The sequence below is a fragment of the Chiloscyllium punctatum genome, chromosome 18 (assembly GCF_047496795.1).
Source record: "Chiloscyllium punctatum isolate Juve2018m chromosome 18, sChiPun1.3, whole genome shotgun sequence".
NCBI lineage: Eukaryota > Metazoa > Chordata > Chondrichthyes > Orectolobiformes > Hemiscylliidae > Chiloscyllium > Chiloscyllium punctatum.
Genome location: NC_092756.1, coordinates 84,895,847 through 84,913,474, shown reverse-complemented (window position 1 = coordinate 84,913,474; position 17,628 = coordinate 84,895,847).

Here is a 17,628-nt window from a genome sequence, read left to right as displayed (position 1 = left end):
ATCGACGTTTCGACCATAAGCTCTTCATCAGGAGTGAGGCTCAGGAATAAGGAATGATGAAGGGCTTTTGCCCGAAACGTCAATTTTCCTGCTTCTCGGGTGCTGCCTGACCTGCTGTGCTTTTCCAGCACCGCTCTAATCTTGACTCTGATCTCCAGCATCTGCAGTCCTCACTTTCGCATAGGCGCAGAAGTAGGCCATTCAGCCCATTGAGTTCTTTCCATCAGCTGATCTGAGAAATCTCAGTTCTGCTTTTCTGCCTTTTCCACATGACTCACGATACCCCTCCTGATTGAAAATCTGCCTGTCTCAGAATCTGTCTGTCTCAGCCTTGAATATACTCAATGACCCTCTAGGTCTCAACATCTCTCTACAGTAAAGGATTACAGCGCTTATTGAGAGAAGACTCATCTCCCCACCTCTGTCTTCAGTGGGCGACCATTTTATCTGACATCCCCTCCTCCACAGGAGGGCACAGCTCTTGATCTTGCACGTCTGGGATGAGCTGGTCACCCGTAGTTGCATGTTCTCAGCCTTCAGGAGTAGTGCCCAAGCAGAACACGAAGGAGGCTGGTGACCACTCTGCCAGGGTAAGGGCACGTCTCTGCTTCCTCACAATCCAACTCTGCGAGCGCATCCATCTCACGTCGACACTCACACATGCGGCATAATTCCTTCACTCGCTGTCACCCTCCAACCAGAACCTCCACTCTTGCAGGGGAACACCTCGCCACCTTCTCCCCCTCCCTCCCCCCCCAAACCTAGAGAGTGTTGCCGCTCGCTGTCATCTTGCTCGATCCCACCCTTTGTCTCATTCCAGGAGATAAAAGGCCCACAGTAGGGAACAAAGAAACAAGACAAGGTTTCAGCATTCAGCTCCTATGAGGAAAACCTGGAGGTTTTCGTTAGTCATTCACGGTATGTCGGGCGTTGCTGACCAGGCCAGCATTTATTGTCCATCCCTAATTGCCCAGAGGGAAGTTAAGTGTCATAGAACATAGACCACATTATTGTGGGCTGGGAGTCACGTGTAAGCTGGACCAGGTAAGGATGGCAGTTTCCTTCCCTAAAGGACATGACTGAACCAGATGGGTTTCTCCTGATAATTGGCATTGATTTCATGGTCATCATTAGACTCTTAATTCCAGATAGTTATTGGATTCAAATCCCACCATCTGCAGTGACAGGATTTGAACCCGGGTCCCTCAAATATTGCCTGGGTCTCTGGATTAATAACGATAATGCCACGAGGCCATCACGCCCCCGAATGTGCCAGCCTTCACCCGTGATGGCCTGTCTCATTGACCGTTGTCCAAACCCCTGCACCGAAATCAGAGTCTTCCCTGCACTTACTGTGTCGAGATCCCCTGACTGGCCCTCACTACTCCCCAGACATGGCCGTTTGTGTGGCCAGTGTTTTCACTGTGTAGGCGGCTGGCTCCTTGGGCTGCTGTTAGATAAAGGGCAGCACTGTGCCATACAACAATCCCCCCTCCCCCAACGCTTTGACTGATGGACTCTTGACCAGCGTGACAAGCTTGCCAGGGTCTGTATGAGTCTTTGAATTGCCAGCTGGTGGCCAAAGCACTAAAAAGGCAAGGCAGCGATGCTGCGGGCATTCAGGTGGGCACTAAGTGACCGAGCGCTAACAGAGTGCCAGGATCTCTTGGGTTTAGCCTGGGAATCGAACTGTGAGATGGGTCCCATGCCCGCATTGTGACCCTGCAGCAGCTCTCCAATATGAGCTGCCTGTGTAGCAAAGTGCAGCTTTAAAATGCAAAGGCGGATGTGCCACTGTGGCTCAGATGTCAGCATTCACAGGCATGGTAAGGCCGTCGTCCTGAAACGTTGGCGCCCGCTATCCAAGATGGTGGACTGGAGGTGCGAGCAGTGAGCTGGAGTCACCAGGAGCTCACGCTGACTTTTCAGTTGTTGAGTTGCTATCCATCCTGTGGTACAATAGGAAGCTGGACGTTTATGAGGTAAGGTTCATGAGGGTGATAACAAGCAAAAATCAATGTTACTAGACGTCTTGCTCCCTAGTGAGAGTCCTATCTTGGCTTCCAGAACTCAATTAGAAAATGCAATTAGTTGCTTCTAATGCTCAGCCAAGCATCACTTGAATTCCTTTGTGATACAAGATTCTGCCCAAAAGGTGGTACGGTGGTTCAGTGGTTAGCACTGCTGCCTCACAGCACCAGGGACCACGGTTCAATTCCAGCCTTAGGTGACTGTCTGTGTGGAGTTTGCACGTTCTCTCCGTGTCTGTGTGGGTTTCCTCCCACGGGGCAGGTAAATTGGCCATACTAAATTGCCCATCGTGTTAGGTGGGAGGGAAATGGGTCTGGGTGGGTTACTCTTCAGCAGGTCAGTGTGGACATGTTGGGCCAAAGGGCCTGTTTCCACAGCATAGGGAATCTTATCTAAATTGCTTGTTTCATTCTCTGCAACTTCCTCATTCTCCCTTATAAATTATTCGATCTCTGTCTTAAGTGGGCCTTCATTTTCCTTTGTTAACCATTTTTATTTTACATATGCATAGAAGCTTTTACAGTCTATTTTTATGTTCCTCCTGGTTTAATTACATATCCTGGCTTATCTTTCATTATCAGTTTAGTGGTCCTTGTTTGCTCAATCTTAAAATGTTCCCAATCCTAAGGTTTGTTACCATTTTAAAACTTTATAATCCTCTTCGTTTGATCTAATGTAATCTTTAACTTCTCTTTTTCTTATGGCTGCATTGTCTCCCCTATGTCTCAAATGCATATCGCCCTATAATCTGTAAAAGAAGTGTGAAAAATGGTGTAGACTGCTTCTCAGCAACTTCTAAGGGTTAAATAAAATAAATCCCTGACACTCACTTTAAAACCAACAACTAACAATTTATTTATCTATCTATAACAATGAACAAATTAACTGAACTATTAACAAACCAATTAACTTCCTTCTGACTAGTAACTATTCCTGAATAGAACAAAATTCTAATGGTGTGCTGTTCCAATAAATACACTGCCTGCCAATAATATATAATATATTTCGATGTAGTTTCGTAATCTGTCAAAGCATTTGCCCATCATACATTCATAGATTCCTTTGTGTAGTTTTAATATCCTGGTATTGGATTGATTTTCAAAATTAATGTAAAATTTTAATATATTATGGCTACTAACTCCAGGAAGCTCATGTACACTGAGATTATGAATCATCTCTTTCTCAATGGAAAATATTAGATCTAAAATAGCCCATTCCCTGACTCGTCTTCCAACACATTGATCTAAGATGACGATTTCATATACTTCCCAGGAATATGTTATGCAAGAATTAGTGTTGATTGGGTTTATCCAGTCTATTTATAGATAGTAGAAACCGTGATCCTTGTTAACTTCCTGAGTTACACTGTGACCTGTCTTCCTACTACTGTTTGGTGTCTTATGAACAGCCCTCAACAATGTGTGTGTTTTCCCTTCTACTTTCTTAGATCGTCCAATCTGCTTGTCCATTTCAGTCTCCTGCTCCAAGATCCTCACTCACTAACGTACTGGTTTCATCCTTTACCAACAGCTTTTCCAAACCCCCTTTTCCTTAATTGCTTATTATTTCTGAATATTGAATGCATTTGAACTTAGGTTCAGCCTTGGTCACACCACATTTCCATAATGACAATTATGATATACTTGTTTGAGATTTTGGAGAAGATTTATTGCTCAGGTTGTAAGTTTGCTCCCTGAGTTGGTGGCTTTGTTCTCAGACGTTTTGTCACCGTGCTTGGTAACATCATCAGTGAGCCTCCCGTGAAGCGCTGGTGTTATGTCCCACTTGCTGTTTATCTGTCTCAGTTTGTTGTGGTGGGTGATACCATTTCTGGTTCTGTTTCTGAGAGATTGGTAGATGTGGTCCAAATCTATACGTTTAATAATGGGGTTTTGGTTGGAATGCCAGGCCTCTAGGAATTCCCATGCGTGGTCTTCGTTTGGCCTGTCTTAGGATAGACGTATTGTCCCAGTCAAACTGGTATCCCTCTTCATCTGTGTGTATGGATACCAGTGATAGTTGGTCATGTCTTTTGGTGGCTAGTTGGTGCTCATGTATCTTGGTGGCTAGTTTCCTGCCAGTCTGTCCAATGTAATGTTTGTTGCAGTCCTTGCAGGGTATTTTGTATATAACGTTTGTTCTGCTGGCTGTGGTCCTTTAAGGTCATCAGGAGATGTTTCAGTGTGGTGGCATGTTTATGCACTATCATGATGTTTCGGAGCTGGAGTAGTCTGGTCGTCAGCTCCGAGAGGTCTTTGATGTTTGGCAGGGTGGCTAGAGTCTCTGGGTGTGAATACGGGTGGTTTATGATTCGCAAAGCTTTAATACATGGAGAGGCGTACAGGATTTTGAATTTAAATTGCGCCCCCCCCCCCCCCCAGCATATGCCCTCAAATTTTTAAGGGATGCGCTTTCCAGGTTGATGCCCCTTGGGGCGCATCATACAATTATAGGGCAAGACTTTAATTGACTTATTAACCCCGAATTGGACAGGATGTCTAGGGGTCTTGAGGGTAAGTCCCTGCAATCCAGGCAGTTGGTGGGCCTGAACAGGCAGCTGGGGTTGAGGGATGTGTGGAGATGTCTTCACCCCAAAGGTAGAGATTTCACCTTTCTCTCTAACCCACGTAAGCGCTATACTAGGATTGACATGTTTTTTTGCCCCATTGACCTTTCTGAATTGGGTGCTGTCTTGCAGAATCGAGAACATAGCCATTTCTGATCATGTGGTAGTGTACATGGAGGTTAAGGCCACTGGTAACGAGACAGGCTCGCAGAACTGGTGCATGGACCCTTTCCTCTTGAAGGATAACAGGTTTGTAGAATATTTTGCGCTGGAATATCTTTTGGGACATTCATTCAGATACGGCCAGTAAGCCCTCAGTGTCTCTGGGAGACTGCCAAGGCCTATCCAAGAGGTTTGATTGTTACTCACTCAGTGATCCTGGAAGCGGTAGAGGGGACAGCAGTATAGGCTCGAGGGTCACCTGAAGGCAGCTGAGAGAGCATACTTTGACAGACCAGTCTGTAACGAAACTGCAGCGGATCACAGCCCTCAGGACTACTTTGAATGCTGCACTCACCCAGACAGCAAAGAGGGAAATCTCTTTTGCGACACAGGGGTTATGTGAGTGTGGTGATAAACTAGGTAGCTATCTGCCGTACCTGGCCAGAAAGAAGAATGTCCCCCAGTCTATCACATGCATTAGAGAGAGGGCTGGAACTCTTACTTGCAATGACAAAAAGATTAAAACAGCATTTAGGAAGTCCTACTTTGAGCTGTACCATTCGGAGAGCTGTGAGGACAGATTGGCGAAGATGGAATCCTTTTTTAAGGCCCGAGACCTTCCAGGTGTAACCTCAGAGCAGGCATCCTTTCTGAATGTCCCTCCAACAATCCAAGAAGTACAGGAGGCGGTGAGGCAGCTCCAGAGTGGTAAAGGGCCCGGCCCAGATGGATTTCAAAGTGAGTTTTATAAGGAGTTTATAGAACCCTGGCTGGGCCGCTGTTGGATATATACAACCACTAGTACAGTCTCTGAGAGAAACAAATATATCTCTTATTCTCAAGAAAGGGAAAGCCCCAGAGGATTACACTTTGTACAGGCCCATATTGTTACTGAACGTGGATTTTAAAATTCTGTCAAAAATGTTGGAGTTGAGGTTGGAGAGGGTTTTGCCCTTCATCGTAAAGGAGGATTAGACAGGTTTTATTAAGGGTCGTAGGTCTACCAATAATAGTAGGATAGTAGACATAGTCCAGGTATGCCAGCAAGGGTCGATTCCGGGCTTGGTAGTTTCCTGGATGCAGAGAAAGCATTTGACTGGATGGAGTGGCCATATCACTTTTATGTCTTGGAGGGGTCTTTGCCAAGAGGATGGCAGTGTTATACAGTGACCTGAAAGCAGCGGTTCTCACTAATGGTATAAGGTCGAACAATTTTAGTATCAGCAGAGGCTGCCGACAACGGAGCCCTCTCCCGCTGCTATCGTTTCCATTGGTGACTGAGCTGTCGGCAGACGCCATCTGGAGGGATCCCAACATAATTCCCCTGGAGGTAGGGTCAGGCAGGCATAAGACCACCCTTTATGTGGATGATGTTCTCTTTTTAACTGATCCGATGACATCTGTGCGCTGTTTAATACAAGTGATTAATCGGTTTGGTTTGCTTTGGGGGTGTGAAATTAATTTTATGAAGTCGGAGGCCATGCCTGTCATTATTAGAATATCCGATCTCGGGGATGGAACCCATTCCCCCTTCAGGTGGTGACAGTGGCATTTCCTCTATTTAGACATTTTTATCACCCCGGCCTTTGATCAATTATCTAAAGCTAATTTTGTGCAGTTGCTAGAGAAGATAAGACAGGACCTTCAGTGCTGGGAGGATCTTCCGATATCCTGGTTGGGATGAATCGCTCTGGTCAAAATGAATGTTCTTCCTTGGTTATTATATACCACACGAATGCTCCCCTTAATGCTGCCCAGGCAATTACTATGGAGACTTTACAGTTGGTTCGGCTCTTTTATCACAGATGGCCTCCTATTAAACTTGTCAAATTGCAGCTCCTGCAGGGGAAGGGGCATGTGGACTTTCCAGATTTTAAGAAATATCAATTGAGTTCCTTACTATCCTATGCGGCTGACTGGGCCAGCCAGGACCTGAGGTCAATTTGGTTGGACATCCTGGCAGAATGCCCCCTCATTAATTTGTTGCTCATGGACAAGATGAGGACTGTTATGGACCATTGCAGAAATCCGATTGTCCTTAATACGGTTAAAGCATGGAGAATGATGCGACAAGGTGAGGGCAACTTACAAAAAAACTTCCCCTTTCGCTCCCAAAGTAGGAATGTTAGGATTCCAGCAGGGGTCAATGGATTCTGGCTTTAAGCTCTGGGAGTCTAGGGGAGTTTCCTGTTTGGAGATTTATTTGAGAGGGAGGTCATGATGTCTTTCGAGCAGTTGAGCCAGAAATATGAACTATCTAGAAGGGACCTCTTTCGTTATTTTCAGATTAGAGACTTTATACAAAAAAAGACTACATCAATGGTTAGTTCCTATAAGTCTGATGTGGAGAGGAGAGTACTTCAGTCTACGGGTGCTCCCTTGGGTCAGCACCCTCTATCGCTTGTTTGGAGGCAATACCTCAAAGGACATTGAGCGGCTGTGCGGGATCTGGACTCAGGAATTGGGGATGGAGATCTCGTCAGAGGTGTGGGAGGATATTTAGGAGAACGTAAGGAAGATTTCGACTTGCAATAGAACACAGGCTATGCAACTGAAGGTACTCCACAGGACTCGTTTGGCACTGGAACGGCTTACGAAATTTAAGACAGGAGGGTGTCCAATATGCCCCAAATGTGAAACAGATGTTGGCACTCTGACTCTTACTCATGCCACGAGCTTTGTTAAGTATTGGGGTGCTATAGCGAGTGTTTTGGAAGGGGTCTTGGGAACCGAGGTCAAGGGAGACCCGATGTCCCTCCTCTTGGGTTTGCCGAATCTCCCCTCTTTAGAGACACATGGGATTAACCTGTTTAATATTCTTTCATTTTGTGCGAGGGAGAACATTCTAATGAGCTGGGTGTTTAGAGAATCCTCTGAGACTCTCGGGCCGGTGTAGATTAGTTATGGAGCACATCCCCCTGGACTTCCTCATGAATATGGTGCACCAGAAAACTGAACTCTTTTATAGAATGTGGCAGCCCTTTCTGAACTATATAGACGCAGACTTGTCGGCTATCTTGGTCAGGGCCTTTGTGTAGTTGAGAGAGCTGTGTCTGGTGATCTGGGGGCCCCTGGGGGAGAAGAATTCTGAACAAATATGGGTGTGCCAACTGATACTCCCAATGATGGGGGATCTTTGGTGGGATTGCGCTGAGTGCAGTAACTTCACTGAATATAATTTAATTTATCTTGGTTTAATTGTGCTTTTTTTATTTATTGAATTGTAGTTTTTGTAGGTTTTTTTCCTCTCCTCAGTGGTTTGTGGAGTACAGTAATAGTTTGTTTACTGTTATTGTCGTTATGTTATAAGGTTTAGATTAGATTAGATTACATTACTTACAGTGTGGAAACAGGCCCTTCGGCCCAACAAGTCCACACCGACCCGCCGAAGCGTAACCCACCCATACCCCTACATCTACATCTACATCTACATCTACCCCTTACCTAACACTACGGGCAATTTAGCATGGCCAATTCACCTGACCTGCACATCTTTGGACTGTGGGAGGAAACCGGAGCACCCGGAGGAAACCCACACAGACACGGGGAGAACGTGCAAACTCCACACAGTCATTCCTGTCGCGGGAATTGAACCCAGGTCTCTGGCGCTGTGAGGCAGCAGTGCTAACCACTGTGCCACCGTGCCGCCCAGTTGTTATACTGTTTTGTAGTGATCTTGCAATTTTGCAAAAAAATTTGAAATCTTTTTTCTCAATAAAAATATTGACAAAAAAAAACAAACACATTGATTTGGACCCCATATACCAATCTCTCAGAAACAGAACTGAGAATGATATCACCCACTACAACAAACAGAGACAGATAAACAGCAAGCAGGACAGAACACCAGCGCTAGGTAACTGATGATGTTACCTAGCACAGTGATGCAACATCTGATAAACAAATCCACCAGCTCAGTGAGCAAACTTACAACCTGATGTGGCCTGTTTAGAGTCATGTGGCAGAGAAACAGGCCCTTTGGCCCACCATGTCCATGCTAACCATCAAGCAAACTATACTGGCCCCATTTGCCTGCAATTGCACCATAGCCTAATATGCCCTGGCATTTTAGGTGCTCATCCAGATGCTTCTAAGTGACGGGCATGGATAGGGTAAATAGGCAAAGTCTTTTCCCCGGGGTCGGGGAGTCCAGAACTAGAGGGCATAGGTTTAGGGTGAGAGGGGAAAGATATAAAAGAGAACTAAGGGGCAACTTTTTCACACAGAGGGTGGTACGTGTATGGAATGAGCTGCCAGAGGAAGTGGTGGAGGCTGGTACAATTGCAACATTTAAGAGGCATTTGGATGTGTATATGAATAGGAAGGGTTTGGAGGGTAATGGGCCGGGTGCTGGCAGGTGGGACTAGATTGGGTTGGGATGTCTGGTCGGCATGGACGGGTTGGACCGAAGGGTATGTTTCCGTGCTGTACAGCTCTATGACTCTATGACTCTATGTAATATACAATACATCCATCGTTAAGCACTGAACTCACATTTACTGTTGCTAATCCATTGTTGTTGGTCCGATCGCCGAGCGAGTAGATTAGATTCCCTATAGCATGGAAGCAGACCCTTCAACCCAACAAGTCCACTCCAAACCTCCGAAGAGTAACGCATCCAGTCCCATTTCCCTCTGACAAATGCACCTAATGCTATGGGCTGTTTAACATGGCCAATTCACCTGACCTGCACATCATTGGATTGTGGGAGGAACCCGGAGGAAACCGACGCAGATATGGGAGAACTTGCAAACTCCACACAGACAGTCGTCCAAGACTGGAATCAAACCCGGGTCCATGGCGCTGTGAGGCTGCAGTGCTAACCACTGAGCCACTGTGCCGTGGGTATGTTGATAGACATTTCCTCCCCTTTCTAGGTGATATCACTGTGTTGCCTCCTGTGAAGTGCTGCTGTATTGTTCTGCTTTGAATTAATGTGGAGTTCTGTTGGAGTTGTTTCTGGTTAGTGTTGGTCCTGGTTTTCCATTGCCGTGGTTTGTATATCAGGTCCAGGTCAATGCGCTTGTTAATGGAGTCTGACGATGAGCACTGTGCTTCCAGGAATGCCCTTGCTGTTCCTTGTTTGGCCTGTCCTAGTATCACTGTGTTGTCCCAGTCAAATGCACAGTCCTTGTTGTCCATGTGTGTGGATACCAGGGAGAGTTGTTTGTGTCATTTGGTTGCTAGTTGGTGTTCATGGATGTGGTTGGCTAGTTGTCTGCCTGTTTGTCCCACCTAGTGCTTAGTGCAGTCACTGCATGGGATTTTGTAAGTAACACCCAACCTGCAGATAGTGGCTATCGGATCCTTTATTCTGGTGAGCCGCTGTCTGAGTGTGCTGTCAAGATCCCTAGGGCCTTGGACGACTGTCTGTATGGAGTTTGCACATTTTTCCCTGTGTCTGAATTCCCTCCCAGAGTCCAAAGATGTGCAGGTTAGGGTGGGGATTGGCCATGGGAAGTTGGGTGGGTGGGGTTTGGGTGGGATGCTGTTCGGAGGGTTGGTGTGGACTCGAAGGGCCAAATGGCCTGCTTCCACATTGTAGAAACTTCATGAGAAAAGAACTTAAGACTGTGTAAGTCTGTAATTCTGCAGCAATGCAAATTGTCAATGTTATTAATAAACTTTAAGATATTTCTCTCAACAAGAACGAGATCCTTTGAGGTATATATTATGCAGACTAACATATAGAAACATGCAAAACTTATTAGGACACAAACTCCTTTAATATCGCTTTAAATGGAAGGAATACAGGACACCTTCTCGCCTCAGTGAAGAAATTCCTCCTCACCTCCGTCCTGATTGAGTGATTGCTTGCTGGGATTTAATGCCCTCTATTTATAGATTCTCACACAAGGGAAGCTGAAGGAAGTAGCAAAGATGATTATTGAGGTTAAGGCACTGGATATTGTCTCCATGGATGTAACGAAAGCCTTTGACAAGGTTCCTCATGATAAGTCTGTCCAGAAGACTAAACCACACGGAATCCATGATGGTTACCAAATTGGATATGAAATTGTCTTGGTCATAGAAGACAGTAGGGTGTGGAGCGATGTATGTCTGCTTGGAGATCTGTGGCCAGTGGTGTTCTTCTGAGAGGGCTGTTTATTTCCATTTCCAAATATCAGCCCTTGGCTGAGGGTTCCCATCTTTCAAAGAATCTCAGTGCATGATTGATTCAGTGACCCCCCCTTCCCCCAACCAGCAGGGGGCACATGTCCAATGCTGACAACCTCTACCCTCCTTTTCCCATGAGCAACCTCCTTCCTGCTATTCAGGTCTAAAACCCACATGATGCCTCAGTCTGATACCATCGTTGAGCCGAGGCATCATGTGGGTTTTAGACCTTAGGAAGTTATAGAGTCATAGAGACGTACAGCACTGAAACAGACCCTTCGGTCCAACCCATCCATGCCGACCAAATATCCCAACCCAATCTAGTCCCACCTGCCAGCACCCAGCCCATATCCCTCCAAACCCTTCCTATTCATATATACCCATCCAAATGCCTTTTAAATGTTACAATTGTACTAGGCTCCACCACTTCTCCTGGCAGCTCATTCCATACACGTACCACACTCTGCATGAAAATGTTACCCCTCAGGTCTCTTTTATATCTTTCCCCTCTCACCCTAAACCTATGCCCTCTAGGTCTGGACTCCCCTACCCCAGGGGAAAGACCTTGTCTATTTCCCCTATCCATGCCCCTCATAATTTTGTAAACCTCGATAAGGTCACCCCTCAGCCTCCGACGCTCCAGGGAAAACAGCCCCAGCCTATTCAACCTCTCCCTTTGGCCCAAACCCTCCAACCCTGACAACATCCTTGTAAATCTTTTCTGAACCCTTTCTAGTTTCACAACACCTTTCTGATAGGAAGGAGACCAGAACTGCACACAATATTCCAACAATGACCTAACTAATGTTCTGTACAGCAGCAACATGACCTCCCAACTCCTGTAATCAATCCCCCCAGCACAGGAGTTGGTCATTTGGCCACTTGAGTCCACTCCATCATGCAGTAGGATTCAATATTCTTCACATCTGCTTTCTGCTTAACTCTTGACTCCAGACTGATCAAGAATCTATCTCTCTCAGCTCAAATATACACAAGGACACTGCCCCCTCAGCTCTCTCTGTCGCACGAAGTTCCAAAGACTCATGACCCTCTGAGAGAAGAAATTCCTCCTCATCTCGGTCTTAAATTGGTACCCCCTTTATTCTGAGATCATGCCCTTGCAAGAGGGGAAACAGCCTCTCAGCATTGACCCTGTGAAGCCCCTTAAAGAATCCTCTATGTTCCAAAGAGTGCTGTACCAGGAGTATCCACTAACTCCCAATGGTGCCAGTGAGTACAGAGAGAAGCTAGTCTTTGATTGGCTGTCAGATCTCAACAGAGGAGGACTCCCTCCACCTCCCCGAGGGTCCTTGACTCATTGGAAGCCTTGGGGTTGGGCTGTCAAGTGCAAGAGTTGCACAAGAAGAGGGGCTGAAGGGCTCTCATTGCATCTCTAGCCAGTGGTTAATACCCATCACCTCCACAAGATGTCAACCTTTATTGGAGAAGTGTTTCCTAATTACATTCCTAAAAGACTTGGTATTATTTTGTAAAACATGCTGCCTAACTCTTGACCCAACAGAAAATCACGTTCTCTACCTTAACATTTTTCTATTTGATGTCTTGAAAAAAAAATCCCTGAATTTTACAAACTGCAATGAAAACGCATCTAGCTTGTGCAATATTTCTTTGCAACTTAATTGCTCGTATTTTAATCTCAGTCTGTAGAGGGAGTTTTGGCCTTGTTGCTTTCCAACAGCACCTTCCGTAGTGAGGGAAATGAGTTTAAAGGAAAGTAAAACGACGACAACAACAACAACTTGCATTCCTGAAGCGCCTTTACCAAAATAAAACGGATGACACAGAACCAGATGTAAGCTGCTCAGCCCACTGAGCTCACTCCTCTATTCAGTTAGATCATGGTTAATTCTCCACTTCAACAACATTTCCCTGCAATACACCCATATCCTTTGATGTTTTAAGTATCTAGAAAGCCAATCAAACTCAGTCTTGAGCATACTTAATGGCTGAGACACCCCAGGGCTCTGGGACAGAGAGTTCCGACAGAATTCCACCCTCAGTTTGAAGAAATTCCTCCTTATTTCAGTCTTCAATGGCCTGCAGTGCACCCTGAGGCTAGGCTTCAAGTCTCTAGAATTACCAGCCAAGGGAATCATCCAATCTACATTCACACTTTGCAAAAACCTTTCTAAGTTTCAATGAGATCGCCTTCTGTTCTTCAAAGGTCTGGAGAATACAGATCTAGTTGTAGTGACTGTAATGACATTAGCCAGGTGGAATTCATAGAATATGGGTTCCCTGATTGGTAATCTGGTCCAATCAGGGAACCCTGGCTGACAGGTATAAACAGGAGATGGAAGAGTTGTAATCCAAGGACTTCAATTTTGTAAATATTGGACTGTTTGAGAAAGATTTCTGAATGGTAAGGACTTAATTCTTGAATGTATGTGCACAATTTTCACTTGAGTGGACTGAAAATTCTCAAAGGCTCATACTTTCTAATGCAGTTTCAGCATGAGTTAGCCAGAGGGAGAGCTTGATTGGGAAATTGAGTTGTCAAGGCTGAGTACAATGTTCTCCAGTACCCATTTTTCTGTTTATTTGGAATCCCTTTGTTTGGTCTGTCAAAGTGTAGAATGTTTTCTACTGTATTGACCAATAAATGTTATATTTGATACAAACAAAAAAAAATTAACAGGAGATTCAGAGTCTCCTCAGTTTAGGGGACTGACTCTGTGCTGGCTGGTGCCACAGTCAGTGTGTTACTGTTGGTTTCTGCTTCTCTTTTATTTTGGAGGGGGAGACCGGATTACTGAACTGGCTGAATTATTTAGCCAGTTTGTTTACTGGTATTCCTTTTCGTGAGGACTGGTTGTTAAACTCCTGATGCACATAGTGTGTTTCAGGTGTAGCTCAGTTCTCATTAGGGAATTGTTGTTTCACTGGCTGGTTATAGCCTGTGTTACTCTTTTCACTCCTTTTTGAGAAAAGGATAATGTTAATTTTGTGGTAGGGCTTAGCCCTTGGACTCTAGTTTCCTTTTGTTTTTTTTGTATGTGTCTTCACTTTTAATTGGTGTTTGGATTGAGCCCTTGTGGAAGACATACATTTTACCAGAGGAGCTGTTCCTGTGGGGAGGCCTAGCCCTGGGACTGGGCCTCTGAAGATTGAACACCTGTGTGTGTGCTGTGAGGTGAGCACTTGCTGTATCCTGGAGTTTGGGAGAAGACCTTTCCTTCATGAGTGGACCAAACCCCTGTGAGTTAACTGCACCTGTACTGTGTACTGTTCCTGTGAGTGGGCCTGGTTTTCCAAGGCTGGACCAGGACTCCATTGAGACTGAACACCTGTGTGCTGTGGGGTGTGAATTTGCTGCCTTCAGGAGTGGACTCTGCCCTTGATTGTGGACTCTGTCTTTAACAACAGATTCTACAGTTTGGAGCGGACTCTATTTCTGACAATGCACATTGTATACTGGAGTGGACTCCTCCTGGAAATGGATTCTATATTTTGAAGACTGTATAGATTTGGACTGTGTACCAGAAAGGACTTTTTTTTTGGCAACTAACTGTATTATGGTGTTTTGTTGGGTTATTACCTGCAACTGTCTTGTGTCCCTGGGTCTGGCAGGTCTTACTGTGAGCTGGGAGGCTCATGGGTCGTCCTGAAAGCTGTCACCCCGAGAGCCGGAGGGTGGGTAGGCCGTTCTGAGCGCTGTCGTCCTGAGAAGGGGTAATCGGGATGGGCTGTCCTCGAGGTGGTTGAAAGGTGTCAGAGCAGCTGAGAGCCAGAAGGTGCGTAGGTGGGCATCCTCAGTGTCACCCCAGGTGGGTACCGGGGCAGGCTGCCCTAGAGGTGGCTGAAAGGTGTCAGGGCTGACTGAACTGGAAGGTGCATGGGGTGGACTGAGAGCTGGAAGGTGCATGGAGTGGGCTGCCTTAGTGGGTGGAAGGTGGGAGGGATGGGGGCTTGCTGGCTCTGTATTGTATGCACTGTTTATGTAACTGGATTGTCTCATGTACAAATGTCATTGTCGCTGTCTTTTATATATGGAACTGGGATTTGAGGTTTGTCCTCATCTCCCTGTAAACTGGTTGAACAGTAGGGTTTGGGGCCTGGATTTGCTGCTCCTCTCCCTTGTAAAATTGCTGTTGTATACAGCTGTAAATGTTAATTATTTTTGTAAACTTTTTTAAAAAATTATAAATTAAAAAAAAGGTGTGTCTTTCCCTTTGTGGTGGTGGAATACAAATAAAGATTGACACACTTATTTATCACTGTCTGACACCTGCACATGTGACTGGCTGCTGGGGCAACATAAGCATTACTGCTGTCAGGCACTAGTGTAGGGGACAAAAGGGGGGGGGGGGGAAATGAATAGGGGGTCAGAGGTTCAGTTCACTGTTTTTCTTTAGTGTCAGGGATTCTGCTCACTCTGAGAGCTGGCTCTGAGGGATCCGTGTCAAGGACTTTCCACGTGGCAAAAAAGGGTGACATAGTGATGGAATACTGGCCCGTGTGGAGTTATTTCACGAGCCTCCTCAGAAAATAATCTCCTTTTACTCCTCCTCTGTGGTGAACGTACCCTTCCCCAGATAAAGAGAACAAAATTGTATGCTATATCACAGACTCCTTACAGTGTGGAATCAGGCCACTCAGCCCATCGAATCCACACTGACCCTCCAAAGAACATCCCACCCAGACCCACCCCATTACTCTGAATTTCCCATGACTAATTCACATAGCGTGCACATGCCTGGACACTATGGGGCAATTTAACATGGCCAATCCGACCTAACCTGCATATCCATCAACATTATGGGGCACTTTAGCATGGTCAATCCACCTGAACCTGCACACCTTTGGACTGTGGGAGGAAACCAGAGCACCTGTGATTGAGGGGCATAAGATTATGAGGGACATGGACAGGGTGGTTAGAAAGAAGCTGTTCCTCTTCGTCGATTGACCTTGAAGCGTGAATAATAAAGGGGCGGGGGGGGGAGACATGATTTGAAGGTAAAAGGCAGGAGGTTTAGAGTTTATTTGAGGAAACCTAAGTTCCCCAAGTGGCTGATGGGCATCTGGAATGCACTACCTGGGAGGGCATTTGAGGCAGGAAACCTTGCAACCTTTAAAAAATACTTAGATGAGCCCTGGAAGCATCACAACCTTCAAGGTTATCGGCCTAGTGCTGGAAAGTGAGATTAGAGCAGTTTTGTCAGCATATACCCGATGGGCCGAAGGGCCTGTTTGGTACTGTATGATTCTGAGATTCTATGAAGTAGTGTGGCCTTTTTAAAAGCAGAGCCACCTGGTGTCTCCTTGAGCCCCTGTCTGAATAGAAGTTGGGCTCCAAATCCAGCTTCTGAAAAATCCTCGAGGATCTCGTCAAGTGTGGATCAGGGAGGAAGGAAACTTCAAAACTGCAAGCCAAAACAGAATGCTTCCCAAAGCCTCGCTTGCACTCCACCGTGATCTTAGTCAGGAATTGCTCAACAGAACTGGAGAATGCCCAAAACCAAAATACCTGGCAATGGATCGAGGAACATGATTCTGCCGCAAATGAAAGCAAGGTGGTCTGAGTACGTAAATTACTCAAACACTGTGACACCTTCCGATTCCTAGCAGACGGCCTCACTGTCTGGTTGTGTGTCCCCACACTGAGGAAGTGGGTTTAGCCCTGAGAATCTGTAGCTACTTAGTTTCCCTTTCTCACAGTGGGACAGTCCAGAAGAGGCCTTTCACCCCATTGGGCCTCCGTCACCAAACGCACAATGCTGCCTACATTGGCCCCACATTCCCACACTAGGCCCACAGTCTTTCATGTTAGCATACTTCAAGTGTTCATTCAACTATCTTTTTTTTTAAAAGGCTGTAAGGTTTACTATCACTATTACCTATCCAGGCAGTACATTCCAGACCCCCACCACCCTCTGGGTGAGAAAAGCATTCCCACGAAACCCCCTCCAGACCTCCTGTCTTTAGTTTTAAAATTATCCATCCCCTCCCTCTTGTTATTGGCCTTTATAGTGAGGGGGCCATCTGCTTTCTATCCACCCGGTTCATGTCCCTCCCAATCTTGTACACCGCTATCAGATTCCCTTCCCTGCTCCAGAGAAAACAGCCTGAGTTTATCCAGTCTCTCTCCATCGCTCAATCGCTCCATCCTGGGCACCATCCTGGTGAATCTCCTCTGCACCCCCTCCAGAGAAATCACATCCTTCGCATAGTGTGGGGACCAGAACCACACGTGCCCACATGCACACACACGCCCACACACACACACGCCCACAGACACACGCATGCTCACCCACACAGACACATACACCCACCCACACAGACACTCACACAGACACATACTGACACCCACACCCACACCCACACCCACCGACATGCCCACACACATACACTACTCCAGCTGGGGCCTCACCATGTCCTGTACAGCCCCAACATAACCTCCCTGCTCTTAGAATCTATGCCATGGTAGACAAAGGCAAGTATCCCGTAGGCTTCCTTGACCACCCTACTAATCTGTCCTCAGGGATCTGTGGACAAGGAACCTTCATCAGGAATCCCAAGATGCCTCTGAGCTCTCTAATGTCCTGCCATTCATTGAGTACTCCCTCATCTTGTTCCTTTTGAGGAAGTGCATCACCTCACGTTTATTAGTGTTTAATTCCTCACATTTATCTTAATTAAACTCCATCTGCCACTCCTTGGCCCATTGGCCCATTTGATCAAGATCTCATTGTACTCTGAGGTAACCTTTCTTCACTGTCCACTACACCTCC